This window comes from Sorex araneus, chromosome 8 (assembly GCF_027595985.1).
Source record: "Sorex araneus isolate mSorAra2 chromosome 8, mSorAra2.pri, whole genome shotgun sequence".
Lineage (NCBI taxonomy): Eukaryota > Metazoa > Chordata > Mammalia > Eulipotyphla > Soricidae > Sorex > Sorex araneus.
Window position 1 is genome coordinate 44,125,748 of NC_073309.1, and position 15,435 is coordinate 44,141,182.

A 15,435-nucleotide genomic window follows, 5' to 3' on the forward strand; every position below is an offset into this window, starting at 1 on the left:
CAAGGAAAGACATGTGCCTTGCACATGGCCGACTTGGGTTCAAGTCCCAGCATCCCATATGGTTTCCTTGAGGACCACTAGGAGAAATTCATTAGCCAGGAGTAACCCTGGCTAAGGCTACATCCTCCATGGCCCAAATCGACACCTTAATTAATAATCAGTACTAGGACCCCAGTCTTTTTTTTCAATGAAATAAAATAAGCATATATTCTTTCTTAAATGGGAGCACCTGGAAAACTAACCATGGTGTATTTATATGCAAAAACCAGTATCAAAAATGGGTCTCATTCCCCGACCCTGAAAGATCTTCCAAGCGGCACCGTTGGGAAGGACGGGTAAAGAGAGCCTTCTAAAATCTTAGGGTAGGATGAATGGAGATGTTACTGAAAAATCAACAATCAATTGGATGATGAGGATGATGATGACTTAAAAAAAAAGTGCACACTGTGAAGCCCTGGGAGCTTGGGCCCGGGTATGCCTTCAAAGGATGAATACGGAGCTCCATAGGGGCCCAGCACCCTCACTGGTGGTATCTGTCCTCAGGAAATGGAAACATGAGCCAAGAACACTGTCACCCCACCCGCAGTCTAGCTGGCTTCCTCATCCAAAAGAGCCAAACTCTGGAAGCCACGGAAGTGACCGTTCTTAAGCAGTGGGTCAGGAATGCAGGGTGTGTGCATGCTGTGCAATGGTGATCATCTAGGACACAAGACAGAAGGAGCCAGAGTGATAGTAGAGTGGAGAGGGTGTTGGTTTTCCTTGCATGTGGGGTTTGGTCCCCAGCATCCGATATTGTCCCCGGAGTCTGCCAGGTACAATATCTGATTCTGAGCGGGGTCTGAACTCTGGGCACCGTTGGGTGTGACCCCCAATCACAAAATATTTGGAAGGACCTTTAGCCATAGTATAGATGGGGAGGAAATTTGCCTTGCACACTGCCAACCCCAGTTTGTTTCCTGGCACACGATGGGTCCAAAAGCACTGCCAGCAGTCATTTCTGAGTGCAGAGACATAAGTGACCCTTGAACAACGCCGGTGTGACTCAAAAAGAAAAAAAATCAGATACAAAATATGACCATTGGCTGTACAATGGAAGGGGACTTGAGGGGAGTAAGAGAAGAGAAATTACTGGAAGGGAAAGGACCAGCGTGGCACTGTTCCACCCAGGTGTAGATGCCACACAGGTTACATGGCTGATGAATGAGCAAGCGAGACGAAAGAATCAACCAGTGCGTGTGGAAATCCTAAGGTTTCCTGAAGGGAACTGCATGAAACGGAACCAAGATAGGGAGGTCGTAAAAAAGCAGAGATGATTTTTTTTTCTTTTTTGGATCATACGCAACAATGCTTAGGGGTTACTCCAGGCTCTGCGCTCAGGAATTGGTCCTGGCGTTGTTTGGGTGACCATATGGGATGCTGGGAATCAAACCTGGGTCGTCCTCGTGAAGGCAAACGCCCCACCTGCTATACTATATCGCTCCAGACCTGATTGTTTTTAATCATCCACACAAACCTTTCAGGGGCTGGAGGGGTAGTGCAGGGAGTACTCGCTAGCCTGCTATGCAGCGGACTCAGGTTTGACACCAAATACCACTAGGGTATCGTAGTGATATCCACAGACACTGGAGCGGTAGCACACCAGGTGGGGTGTTTGCCTTGCACACAGCTGATCTGGGTTCAATTTCTCTGTCCCTCTCGGAGAGCCTTGCAAGCTACTGAGAGAATCACTCCCGCACGGCAGAGCCTGGCAAGATTCCCATGGTGTGTTCGATATGCCAAAAACAGTAAGAACAAGTCTTACAATGGAGAAAGATACTGGTGCCCGCTGAGCAAATCGATGAACAGCAGGACAGTCTACAGCACTCCAGTCTAGACCACACCCTACAGAACCCTTCACACATGCTAATAGAGTGGGTCCTCAGAGACAGCACAGTGAGAGGTAAGTTGCCGGCCTCACATGGTGCCAACCTCAACCCAACCTAACCCCATGTGGAATGATCGCTGAGAACAGAGCCAGGAGTGAGCCCTGAACACCGCTGGATTTGGTGCAGAAGCTGAACAAGCAAAAACAACACACTGGCAGGGTCCTAGTAAGGTAATGCCTTAGAGGGACAGGGAGGAGGAGGGAGCGGCTGAAGCATTGGTGCAAACCTTAGAGGGGGCGGGAGCTGCACCCCCTTCTCTTGGCTTCTGTCTATGCTATGTTGGGAGAGAATCTCACAGCAGCACCCACATTATTGGATAAGAGATCTCAACACAGATGGACACAGGAAGCCTCACTGGGGGATAAACTCTGCAAGAAACACAGCAGAGGACAGTGTCATCCCCTACCCCTCTGTGAGAGGGAATTCTCCTCTCTGAGTTCCCATATCTCTCCTGGGAGAACAGTGGCCTGTGGGTCCTGGGGTCCTACAGTTCATCACCTGCCCTTGGAATTCAGTCCTGAGTGTTCAGTCTGACGTGGCCTGTGTCCCTCTGACCCTCATATGTTCCCAAAGCACCACCTGCTCCTCTCGAGCACAGGGCGGCCCACCTGCTCCCCAGCTGCCCCTCTGGCTCTCCTAGTCCTTTCCCGTTGTTTTACCCTCAGATCAGAGGAGCCGAGGCACAGTCCAAAATCCCCACATGGCCCAATCCAACACCCTCTCTTGAGGAGGTGGGAGAAAGTTTTTGAGAGAAAAGCCATGGGGTTATCCCTCTCACTAGCCAGATCCTGACCAGAAGTGCCCTGGGCCCTTCCCATGGGACCAATCTCATCTCCATTCTGAGTGAAGGAAAGTTTTTTCCCTGCTCAGCACCCTCCCACCAATTGCGTAGTGCTCCTGTGTTCTTTTCTATTTGATATTTTTTGCGGAAGGCCAACTGGTGCTCTTCTGGCTGACTCCTGTCTCTTCATTTTGACATCCTCTCTGGTGTTATGGTTTCCAGTTTTTCTTCATAAGGTAAACATTCTTTCTCTGTTTTTAGGTCACACTGGCAGTTCTAAGCATGTAGTCCCGCCTCTGTGAAGAGTCTCACTCTGGCAGGACCTGGGAACTGTATGCAGGACTGGTTGAGGAAACTTTGGTACATCGATATAATGGAATACTATGCAGCTGTTAGAAAAAAGGAAGTCAAGAATTTTGTAGTTAAGTGGATGGGCATGAAAAGTTTCATGCTGAGTGAAATGAGTCAGAAAGAGAGAGACAGACATAGAAAGACTGCAGTCATCTATGGTATATAGAATATCAGAGTGAGAGACTAATACCCAAGAACTGTAGAAATAAGTACCAGGAGGTTGACCCCATGGCTTCGAGGCTGGCCTCACCTTCCGGGGAAAGGGCAACTCAGAGAAGCGATCACCAACTACATTGTAGTTGAAGGCCATGTGGGGGAAGGGAGTTGCGGGCTGAATGAGGGCCAGAGACTGAGCACAGCGGCCACTCAACACCTTTATTGCAAACCACAACAGCTAATTAAAGAGAGAGAACAGAAGGGAATGCCCTGCCACAGTGGCAGGGTGGGGTGGGGGGGAGATGGGATTGGGGAGGGTGGGAGGGACGCCGGGTTTACGGGTGGTGGAGAATGGGCACTGGTGAAGGGATGGGTTCCCGAACTTTGTATGAGGGAAGTATAAGCACAAAAGTGTATAAATCTGTAACTGTACCCTCACGGTGATTCTCTAATTAAAAATAAATAAATTATAAAAAAAAATTAAAAAAAAATAAAATAAAATACTGGCCCCACAAAAAAAAAAAAAAAAAATTAACTCCTGGCCCTGACGAGGCAACAAGTTGCCACCCTCGAACTACTCTTTCTGATCTTGAACACCCATGATCCCAGAGGCACACAAATCAAATCTCCGAACATAGCTGCTTTGCCCAGAAATGCATCTGGACTGTGTGCTGTGCCACCAAGGTGCGGAAGGGTATTTGTCCCTTCTGCAATTTTTCACCGCTGGCATGGTGGCCGCCATCTTTCAGGGTCTATTGGAGAGTCAGGTAGGACACTGCAGTGATGAGACACAAGGCTCATGGGATGGGGGGGGTTGTAACCGACCTTACCCTGCCCTGAAGAGGCCGCCCATGAACTGCTCCTCTGGCTCCTGACCGGGGCTTGAACCCAGAGGCACACAAACCACCTCAGAACACAGTGGCTTTTGGCAGAAATCCATCCAGGCTTATTACTTAAGTATCAGAAATTCAAAATTATATGCTCTTCATAATCACAATAGAAAACAAATAATTTATGTATGCGTTTTTCGGTAGGTTTGATGGATGGGGAAAATTCCACATAATAATGTGGGGGTCTTCTATCGAAATATGAAATGTGATCAAGTGAGACAGAATAAAATGGAAATTATCTGCCACACATCCAGGGAAGGTTGGGATGGGGGGTATACTGTGGTTCTTGGTGGTGTAAAATGTGTACTGGTGAAGGGATGGGTGTTTGAATATTTTATGATCCAGACTTAAACTGGAAAGCTTTGTAAGTGTTCTCACAGTGATTCAATAAGTTAATAAATAAAAGAACTCCTGGCTAGGGGCCAATGCATTGTACAGAGGGTAGGCCATTTGCCTTGATGGGTTGACTCAGACCAATCCTGGTGCCAATATGATCCTCAGAACGCAGCAGGAGTGATCCCTGAGCACAGAGCCATGGGTAAATCCGGAGTACTGCCATGTGTGCCCCCTCATTGACACACTGTCTCTCTCTCTCTCTCTCTGTCTCTGTGTCTCTCTTCTCCAATTAAGAAGAGTCTTGCAGGTTCCAGAGCAGAGACACAGATTGTCCATATGGTTGTCTCAAGGGATCTCGGGTAAGTTCAGATATGAGTGAGGCTGTGTATGCTTCTTTGGGGAACAATATTTCTGCAGGGCTGAGGTTGGTGTGCTGGGCAAAGATGTACCCCTTCTTCCTATATTTGTAGAGGGGAATGTCTCCACTCAGTGGGATATGAGGTACCTCGTGTCTGCTTCAGTTTTGTTTTGAACAAGCAAAAAGAACACACATACCAGGTGGTGCTCAAGGTTGAATCCTGACTGTAGGCTCTAGGACACACATGGCAGGGCTCGGGGTTCCTATGATGAGGAATAATACTGGGTGGGCTGTGTGCAAGGAAATTGCCTTCCTGGCTGTAGCATCTCTCCAGCACTAAGCACCAGTGTCCCGAGGTGCTGAGCGCCCTGTGTTGATCTCTCCATCCCAGAGCTTTGGAATTAAATGTCTGTAGGGTCGCAGCCCCTCTGGACCCTGATTCAAACAGTTTCCATTGGGTCCAGGGAAGTGATATCTGATCCTGTCCAGGCTGGAATGAACACAGAGGAATAAGTTCCCTGTGATCTTGGAACTTTCTTGAAACTGCTCAACCTACTCTCCTTTTCCCAATCTTGCAGAGAAACATGAATCCCAGTGAAGACAGACTCATAGTTTTGCAAAACAATTTATTTGAAACATCAGAACTCAGAAACATGGACAAGATGCCCTGTAGCATCACATCCCACACCAACCCTCCCTGGTGTCCCTCTTCCAGAAGATCCTGTCTCGGTACGCGGCATTACTTGTGAAGATGATGAAAGGAGCAGGATGGAACCCACACACAGTCAGGAGGTCTGATGTCTGTCATCACCTGAACAATCCACAGAGTCACAGTCTTCCGGGAACAGATACTGATCCAGCTCAGAGAAGTCATCGTCTCCAGGGCTCAAATACATCTGGGTAAATTCATCAATATTCTGGGTAATGCATTCCCACAGGGCCTCAGACACATCCAGATGTATCTCATCCAAGGGGTCCTTAAATTCAGAATCCAGCACTGGGCTCCAATGAGAGGCTCTTGCCCCTCTAGAGTGCTCCCCATCTGTGGGCAGGGGTGCTCCCAGGTTGAAAGGGCTGCAAGTGCTGGCAGAGCTGGGAGAGGATTCCAAGGAGTGCTGTGGAGAGCAGCGGTCCCTCTCGATCCCTTCTTGGCGTCTGGGCGGTGGCAAACTCCCACTCCCTGGATTCATTCTCTTTCTTTTTGCTCGCTGGTTCTTGAACCAAACCTGGAGACACAGAGAAGAAATTTTTAAGTTTGTGAAATTGGGTTGATCGCCTCTTTATTTGAAAGGGTCACACCCTGAGATGCACAGGGGTTACTCCTGCTCTGCACTCAGGAATTGCCCCTGTCGTTGTTCCGGGGACAATATGGGATGCTCGGAATCAAACCCCGGTTAGCCCAATGCAAGGCAAATACCCTACCCACTGTGCTATCGCTCCAGCCCAAGGTCATCTCTTTTATGGAGCTGGGGAACTGAGGCAAGCACCACAGATGGTCTGGTCTCTGCCTGGAGGGATCTCTGAACACAGAGCCAGGTTTATCCCATTGCTCTGCTGGGTGTGCCCCCAAAACAACAATAACAATAACAATAACAAATCCCGACTTAGTAAAAGAAAAGAAATGAGGGGGGCATAGAAACTCTGTTCTCTCTCTTTCTAAGATGTCTGTTTCACTGACACAGGCTGAGGCCTCACCCTACACAGACCCACCCACAGGTGCCTGAGGGGACAACACTTGGCAGCACCCAGCCGAGCCCAGGGCATACCAGACAGGGATGCTCTGGCTCATGCTGATCAGGCACCACCTGTGGTCCACATTCCTGCAGGTGAGATTCCTGTGCACAGAGTCAGGAGTCAGTTCTGAGCCCTGCAGTGAGCGGGTTTCAAAACCATATCACAAGAAAAAAGAAGAAAATGAAAGATCTGTGGAACTGTTTCCCTTTCTCAGTAGTCAACTCCATGATGTTAGTGACCCTCCATCTACCAATGCTCATAGAACACAGAAAAAAAATGCAAATAAAAATCCTTTAATTACAAAAAATTGGAAATGACGTGTTGTGACTACAGAGATTTCTTGACCTAGAATTACCCTATGACAAATGTGTGTGTGAGGAGGCGTGAGTTCTAGACTGGGATGCACTTGAGAAACTCACGCAGTCTCTTACCTGAACAACATACGTGTCCAACCTCGTTTCTGACGCCAGACTCTGGAGGGCAGCCCTGCCTGGGCTCATGTTCTTCTGGAATGCGTCTCTGAGCGCCCTCAGCTCTGCTGGGCTGAACCTCGTGCGGGGTTTGCGAGCGCGTTTTCTTTTTCCTGCAGGAAAAAGACAGAGGGTCTAGGAAACCGAAGGGTTTGAAAAGGACTCCCCAGAGCAAGAGGAACAGGGATCCTGCTCCTTGGACTGGTGCTCACACTGACACGCCCACCCTGAGCTCCCCCAAGGGTGTCCATAGACTGGGAGAGACTCTCACAGCAGCACTCACATCATTGTGAGATTTTTTTTTTTTAAGATCACACCTGCCTATGTACAGGGGTTACTTCTGTCTCTTCACTCAGGAATTATCACTAGCAGTGCTCAGGGGACCAAATGGGATGCTGGGAATCGAACACGAGTCTGCCGTGTGCAATGCAAATACCCTACGGGCTGTGCAATCACTCCAGCCAACCAGCCACACTATTGGACTGGAGATCTGAATACAGCTGGACAAAAGGCAGCCTCCCTCGGGGACTAACTCTGAAGGAAACTCAGGAGCGGACAGTGTTATGCTGCAGAACTTCCTGGCACCCCTAATGGTCCTCTGCACCCACCAGGGAAATCCCTGAGCAAGGAGAGGCTTGACCCCTGAACACTACCAACTCTTCTGCCTCCCTGACTCCCTTACCCCCACCCCACACACACAGAAATAGAAAAAAAAAGAGAGAGAATAGAAACTCAACCTGAAAGCTTTGTAACTTTCCAAATTGTGATTCAATAAAAAAGAAAATTAAAAAAATAAAAAAAAACAAAACAAAAATACTGAAAAAAAAAAGTAAGATACGCAAGATAAAGAAGGACAGTGAGGCAGAAGTGAAAAGTATCCTCTCGGTCTCGAATTGGGTCTGTGAATTGAGTAAAAAAGAGAAAGAGAGAAAAGGGACAGGACCCCCGGAGCAGACACAGTAGATGGAGGGAGGCCCTGACCCCGTAAAGTAAAAGTGGGGGACACCATCGAGGTTTGCAGGGCTCTCTGTTGAGCAAACTTTCTGCAAATCGTGAACCAAAGTTCACAGTTACCTCGAAGGTTCCCCCTATCATCCACCTCCATCCCCAAAGCCAACTACTCTTTACCCTTTTTCTATCTTACCTTCCATCGAATATTCCGGAGGGCGATGGACATCCAGGGCTGTTGTGCTCTCTGAATTCTAGAGTGAAGTGTGTGACTGGCCTTGGCCTCAACCGACTTATTTATAGGAAACACAGTAGTAATAGGACCCCAGGCTAAAGCCACACCCTATAGGGACCACTCACATCTCCACACTCATAGGGTCCCTGGCTAAGGCCACCCCCTTGAGGGCTCCAATCAGACAAGCTGATGAATAATCAGTAGTAGGACCTCAGTCTTTTTTTTTCAAAAAATAAAATAATATAAAATAAGATTGTATAATTAAAAAAATGTTAGAGCCTGGCCAACTCCCCGTGGTGTATTTATATGCCAAAACCAGTAACATTATGGGTCTCATTCCCCTGACCCTGAAAGAGCCTCCAATACAGAACAGGTGGGAAGGATGAGTAAAAAGAGGCTTCTACAATCTCAGGACTAGCAACGAATGGAGACGTTACTCAGAGCGCTCGAGAAAATCGACTATCAACAGGATGATGATGATGATGATGATGATGATGATGATTATGATGATGATGCTGACTTAAAAAAAAGTGCCCACCATGAATCCCTGTTTTTCTTGGCCCTGGCATGCCTTCCAGAAGAGGAAGATGGAGCTCCCTTGGGGCCCAGAGCCCTCACCTGTGATATCTGTCCTCAGGAAGTGGAAACATGAGCCCAGAACACTGTCACCCCGATCACAGCCTTGCTGACTATATTCTTGACAAGAGCCAAACTCTGGAAGCCACAGAAGTGCCCGTTCTTAAGGGAGTGAGTGGGTCAGGAAGGCGGGGTGTGTGTATGCTGTGCAATGCTGATCAGCGAGAAAACAAGATGGAAGGAGCCAGAGTGATAGTACAGTGGAGAAGACGTAGGTTTGCCTTGCATGCGGTGTTTGAGCCCCTGCCATCCCATATGGTCCTCGTTGTCTACCAGGCGCAATCACTGAGCTCTGAGCGGGGGCTGAGCTCTGGGCATAGTTGGGTGTGACCCCCAAAGAAAAAAAGATATGGAAGGGCTTGAGCCATAGTACCGCGTGAGGAGAGCGTTTGCCTTGAACACGGCTGACCCAGGATCGATCCCCGGCATCCCATAGTGTCCCCTGAGTGCTGTCAACAACGATTTTTGAGTGTAGAGCCTGGAATAGCCCCTGTGCATCGCCAGGTGTGACGCAAAAAAGAAAAAAGACACGGAATATGGCCATTGGCTGTACAATGGAAGGGGACTTTAGGGGAGTAAGAGAAGCGAAATTACTGGAAGGAAAAGGACCAGCATGGCACTGTTCCACCCAGATGTAGATGCCACACAGGTTACAAGGCTGATGAATGAGCAAGCGAAATGAACGGACAAACCAGGGGGCATGGAAATCCTAAGGTTTCCTGAAGGGAACTGCCAGGGAAGGGAGCCAAGATAGAGAAGTTACAAAAAATCGGGGATGATAGATTTTCAATCATCTACGTGAACCTTTCAGGGGCTGGAGAGGCAGTGTGGGGAGTACTCTCTGGCCTGCTATGCAGTGGACACCGGTTTGACACCCGATACCACATCTGGTATCTGAGTGATATTCATAGGGACTCGAGGGATAGCACAGCGGTTGGACGTTTGCCTTGCATGCAGCTGACACGGGGTTCAATTCCTCTGTCCCTCTTGGAGAGCCCGACAAGCTCCTGAGAGTATCACGCCCACACCGCTGAGCCTGGCAAGCTGCCCATGTTGTATTCAATATGCCAAAAACAGTAACAAGAAGTCTCACAATCGAGACCTTACTGGTGCCTGCTCGATCACAGTGATGAACAACGGGACAGGAAGACAGGGCTACAGTGCTACAGGACTCCAGTCAAGACCAACCCTACATTTAACCCTCACACATGCTAATGGAGTGGCTTGGGGCCCTAGAGACTGTACAGTAAGAGTTAAGTTGCCGGCCTCACATAGGGCCAACCTCAACCTAACCTAACCCCATTGGTCCCCTTCCAGGAATGATCGCTGAGCACAGAGCCATGAGTGAGCCCTGAGCACCGCGTGATTTGGTGCAGAAGCTGAACAAGTAAAATTAACACAGAGGGGCTGGAACAATAGCACAGCGGGTAGGGCATTTGCCTTGCATGTGGCCTACCCGTGTTCGATCCCCGGCATCCCATACGGTCCCCCAAGCACCGTCAGGAGTAATTCCTGAGTGCAAAGCCAGGAGTAACCCCTGAGCATCGCTGGGTGTGACCCAAAAAGAAAAAAAAACCACAGTGGCAAGATCCAGGCTAAGGTCACGCCTTAGAAGGACAGGGAGGACGAGGAAGGGGCTGAGACATTGGTGTAAGCCTTGAGAGGAGGCGGGAGCTGCACCCCTTCTCCTGGCTCCCCTCCAGGCTGTGTTCGCAGAGACTTTCACAGCAGCACCCAACTATCGGACAAGAGATGTCAGCACAGATGGACAAAGGGCAGCCTCACTTGGGGACAAACTGCAGGAAACTCAGGAGAGGACAGTGTTGGGGTCACCCATGGCCCCTCTGCGAGAGGGAATTCTCCTCTGAGTTCCATATCTCTCCTGGAGAACAGTGGCTGTGGGTCCCTGGGGTCCTACAGCTCATCTCCTGCCTTTGGAATCCTGTCCTGAGTGTTCAGTGTGACGTGGCCTGTGTTGCTCTGACCTTCAGGTGTTCCCAAAGCATCACCTGCCCCTCCCCCAGCACGGGACGGCCCACCTGCTCCCCAGATGCCCCTTGGGCTCTCCTAGTTCTTTCCCATTGCTTTGCCTTCAGCTCAGAGGATCCGAGGCACAGCCCCAGGGCCCTGACACGGCCCAATGCAACACTCTTTCTTGAGTAGGTGGGAGAAAGTTTCTGAGAAAAAAGCCATGGGGTTGCCCCTCTCACTAGCCAGCTCCTGACCAGAAGTGCCCTGGGCCCTTCCCATGGTCCCAATCTCATCTCTATTCTGTCTGCAGGAAGGTTTTCTCCCTGCCCAGGCTCCACCTAACATTTGAGTGGTGCTCTTGTATTCTTTTCTGATTTCATGGCTTACTCCTGTCTTTGTACTCAGGAATCACTCCTGGCTGTGTTCGGGATGCATATGGTATGCCTGATCGAAACCTTGCAAACCACGATTTCTAAGAACAATTAGGTAATCCCCTCATTTCCTTTTATTGCTAGGTAGTTTTTCACTGCACTTTATTTTTCTTGGTTTTGTTTTGGGGGCACATTTGGTAGTTCTCAGGGGTTTCTCCTGCCTCAGCTCTGAGGCATCACTCCTAGTTGTGAGTAAATGAGATGCAAAGTTAAAAAAATTATGATCGTTTCTATTTGGGGCTACTAAATAAAATGCTACAATCAAAAAAGAAATTGTGAATGAGGATTTCTTCCACTACAACCAACCTCCTCCAACACCAGTTCTTTCTTCCTTTTGACATCCTCTCTGGTGTTACGGCTTTCGGTTTTCCTTCATTTGTAAACACTTTCTTTTCCTGTTTCTAGGCCACACTGGCAGTTCTAAGCATGTATTCCCGCCTCTGTGGTGAGTCTCACTCCTGGCAGGACTCGGGGACTGTATGCAGGGCTGGGGATGAACCTTGGCGAGCTGTGTGCAGGGCAAACACCCACCGTATACTCTCCCTCTGGCCCCAGATGAATGTTTTCTTGCTTATCCTCATCCTCCCTCATCCGGCAGAGAGGAAATAGAAAATTTCATTGAAATCATGGATTTATTAACAAACAAATTAAAGGGAGTTATGTTAAAAACAAAAACAAAACTCCTGGCCCTGATGAAACCGCAAGTTGCCAACCACGAAGTGCTCCTCCGGCTCCTGGACAGCCATGACCCCAGAGGCACACAAAGCAATCTCGGAACATAGCGGCTTCTGGCAGAAATGCATCTGGACTGTGATGCCGTGCCACCCAGGTGAGGAAGGATGTTTGTTCCTTCTTCCTTTTTCACTTGTGGGCAGTGGCATGGTGGCCGCCATCTTTCACAGCCTATTGGAGAGCAGGTACGAGACTGCAGTGTTGAGACAGGTGAGGCCTATGGGATAGAGGGTGGAACCAGCCCTTACCCCACCCTGATGAGGCCCCAAGTTTCCACCCACGAACTGCCCCACAGGCTCCTGAACGGCCACGATCCCAGAGGCACACAGAACAGTCTCAGAACCCAGCGGCTTTTGGCAGAAATTCCTCAGGGCTCATTACTTAAATATCAGAAATCTGAAATCATGTGCTCTTCATAATCAAAAATAGAAAATAAATTATCTAACAATGCCTATTCGGCAAGTCTGATTGTTAAAGAAAATTCCAAATAATAATGGTGGGTCTTTTGTCAAAATATTGAATGTGATCAAAGTGGAGTGAGAGTAAAGTGGAAATCATCTGCCACACAGGCAGGGAGGGGTGGGATGTGGTATACTGGGGTTCTTGGTGGTTGAACATGTGCACTGGTGAAGGGATGGGTGTTTGATCATTGTATGACAGAGACTTATATTGGAAAGCTTTGTAACTATTCTCATGGTGATTCAATAAATTAATAAAAAAATAATTTCAGGCTAGGGGCCAATGCACTGTACAGCCAGAGGGCCATTTGCCTTGATGGGGTTGACTCAGGTCAATCCTGGTGCCTATATGGTCCCCAGAACACAGCAAAGAGATCCCTGAGCACAGAGCCAAGAGTCAGCCCTGAGTACCGCTATGTGTGCCCCCTCACTCACACCCACAGACCCACACAGACACACACCCACACAGACACACACCCAAATATCCACACTTTCTCTCTCTCTCTCTCTCTCTCTCTCTCTCTCTCTCTCTCTCTCTCTCTCTCCAGTTAAGAAGTTAAGAAGAGTCTTGCAGGTTCCAGAGCAGAGACACAGATTGTCCATATAGTTGTCTTGAGAGTCTCAGGTAAGCCCAGCGCTGCATGGGGCTGTTTCTGCTTCTTTGGGGGACAATATTTCTGCAGGGCTGAGTGTTGGGTTGTTGGGCAAAGATTCTTTCTATTTTTGGGGAGGGGAACAGCTCCATTCAGTGGGACATGAGGTACCTCGTGTCTGCTTTAGTTTTGTTCAGGGCTAAACCAGGTGGTGCTCAAGGCTGAATCCTGACTCTAGGCTCAAGGACAGACATGGCTGGGCTCGGGGTTCCTATGGTGAGGAATAATCCTGGGTGGGCTGTGAGCAAGGCAATTGCCTTCTTGGCTGTAGCAACTCTCCAGCACGAAGCACCATGTCTGGAGCTGCTGAGTGCGTTGTGTTGATCTCTTCAGCCCCAGAGTTTCAGAACTGACTGTCTGTGGGTTCCCAGCCCCTCTGGACCCCAATTCAAACAGTTGGCAACTGTTCCCAGAGTGTTGATACCTCTCATGGCCAGGTTGGCACTTACATGCAGGAATGAGATCCATGTCATCGTGAAAGTTTCTAGAAACTGCTCAACCTTCTGTCAAGTCCCAGTGTTGCAGTGAAACAAGAATCCCAATAAAGACAGACTTATAGTTTTGCAAAACAATTTATTTGAAACACCAGAACTCAGAAACATGGACAAGATGCCCTGTAGTGTAGTGGGATTGCTTGGAGCACATAGACTAGAGACTAGAGACCAGCGTGGGACAATGAACTTTGTATGACCTGCACTGGGGGCTTGGGAGAGTCCTGTGCAGAGGGCCTCTTGAAAGAGGGGCCTTGAAGGTAAAACCTACCAGCAAGATAAGCAGGACACATCCTGCGCGTACATACTTCTCGTGCTCTAAGTAACCTTGGGAATAATTTGACTTGGTATTTTTAATGAGAACATCTTGAGACAAACACAAAATATGTCTAACTCATGAGAGCATCCTTTGACTTGGCTAAGTGCCTGGGCCAAGGTATGTAAATAATATAAAACTGCTTGCTTGAGAATAAACGGGGCCTTCAGCCTCGATAGCTGCTGGTCAATGCATCATCTCTGAGTCGGTGGTCTTCATTCCGGAGCTGGTCTCCGGCAGCTGGCGCCCCGAACAGGGACCCCCGAGACCCCCGGGGAAGATTTGAAGAAAAAAGAAGTGAGCGCGCGGTAAGTGAGCGCTCGGGGGGGGGGGTGGGGGGGAAAGTGAGCGCTCGGTAAAGTGGGCGCGGAGAAAAAAAAAAGAAGTAAGCGCTCGGTAAAGTGGGCGCGGAGAAAAAAAAAAGTGAGCGCTCGGTAAAGTGGGCGCGGAGGAAAAAAAAAAGGAAAGAATGGGGCAAGCTTCAAGCAGCAGTCTTTTTATTCAAGTATTGAGAGCGTCCATGGAGGCGCGGGGAGCTACTGTCGGGCAGGGACAGTTAACCAGATTTATAAAAATTGTAAGAGAAATTTGCCCTTGGTTCCCAGAAGACGGGACTATTAATATTGAAACCTGGAAAAAGGTCGGAGATCGGATTAGAGATCATTACAGGGCCCAGAGAAAACGCCAGTGGATGCGTTTAGTCTTTGGATTTTAGTAAGAGATTGTTTAGTAACTGATAGTGAAGCAGAAAAGTGGAGGCTATTATGCCATGACGGATCTCGAAATAGCCTTCGGAGAGTGAAATCTGACCCTCAGATTGATAAAAACTTGGAGCAGAATGCTACTGCAGAACTTCATATTTATGACACCTCTGAGCAAGGATGTGAGGAGAATAATAAACCTGTAATCCAGAAACTTTACCCTGCTTTACCTGATGAATTAAGTGAGGAAGATTGGCAACAGATTAGTGAACAAGCTGAAATTTATAATAGAGAAATTATAGGGGCAGCTCAGACTATTCCACTGCTGACGCAGCTTAGAAGTGAAATTCAGAACATTGCTGATGCAGTAAGAAAAATGCAAGAGCCCCTGCAAGGGAATCCTGATTTTGAGAGAGCTTTTTTGCTCTCTAGATTACCAGCAACCCCATTGTCAGGGGGATAAGACCAAAGATAATGTGGACATCTGTAGGGCAGGTTCAGGAATTTCAGTGTGAATGTGGTGAGTGGGTGCGCACCCGTGTGAAAGAAGGACCGGTCCGAGCGAGTGCAGGAGTGTGCTTAGTACGTGTGCCTTTAGTGTGTGTGTATTTGTCTCATTATCTTTCTCTTAGTTCTGCTTATTATCAGCAGAGAAGGCAGGAAAATGCAAGATCATGTGGTTAAGTGTTTAATAATATCAGGAAATAAAAGTATATCACTAAGGTAGCCTATCCCCAAATCTGATAAGATACTAGTTCCCTGCCTCAAAACTAGTCTTGACCAAGAAAGAAAAATGCTAGATCTGACCACCTTAGGTTTCAACAATTTTGGAAAGGTTTTGCCGGCTTATATAAACAAAAGC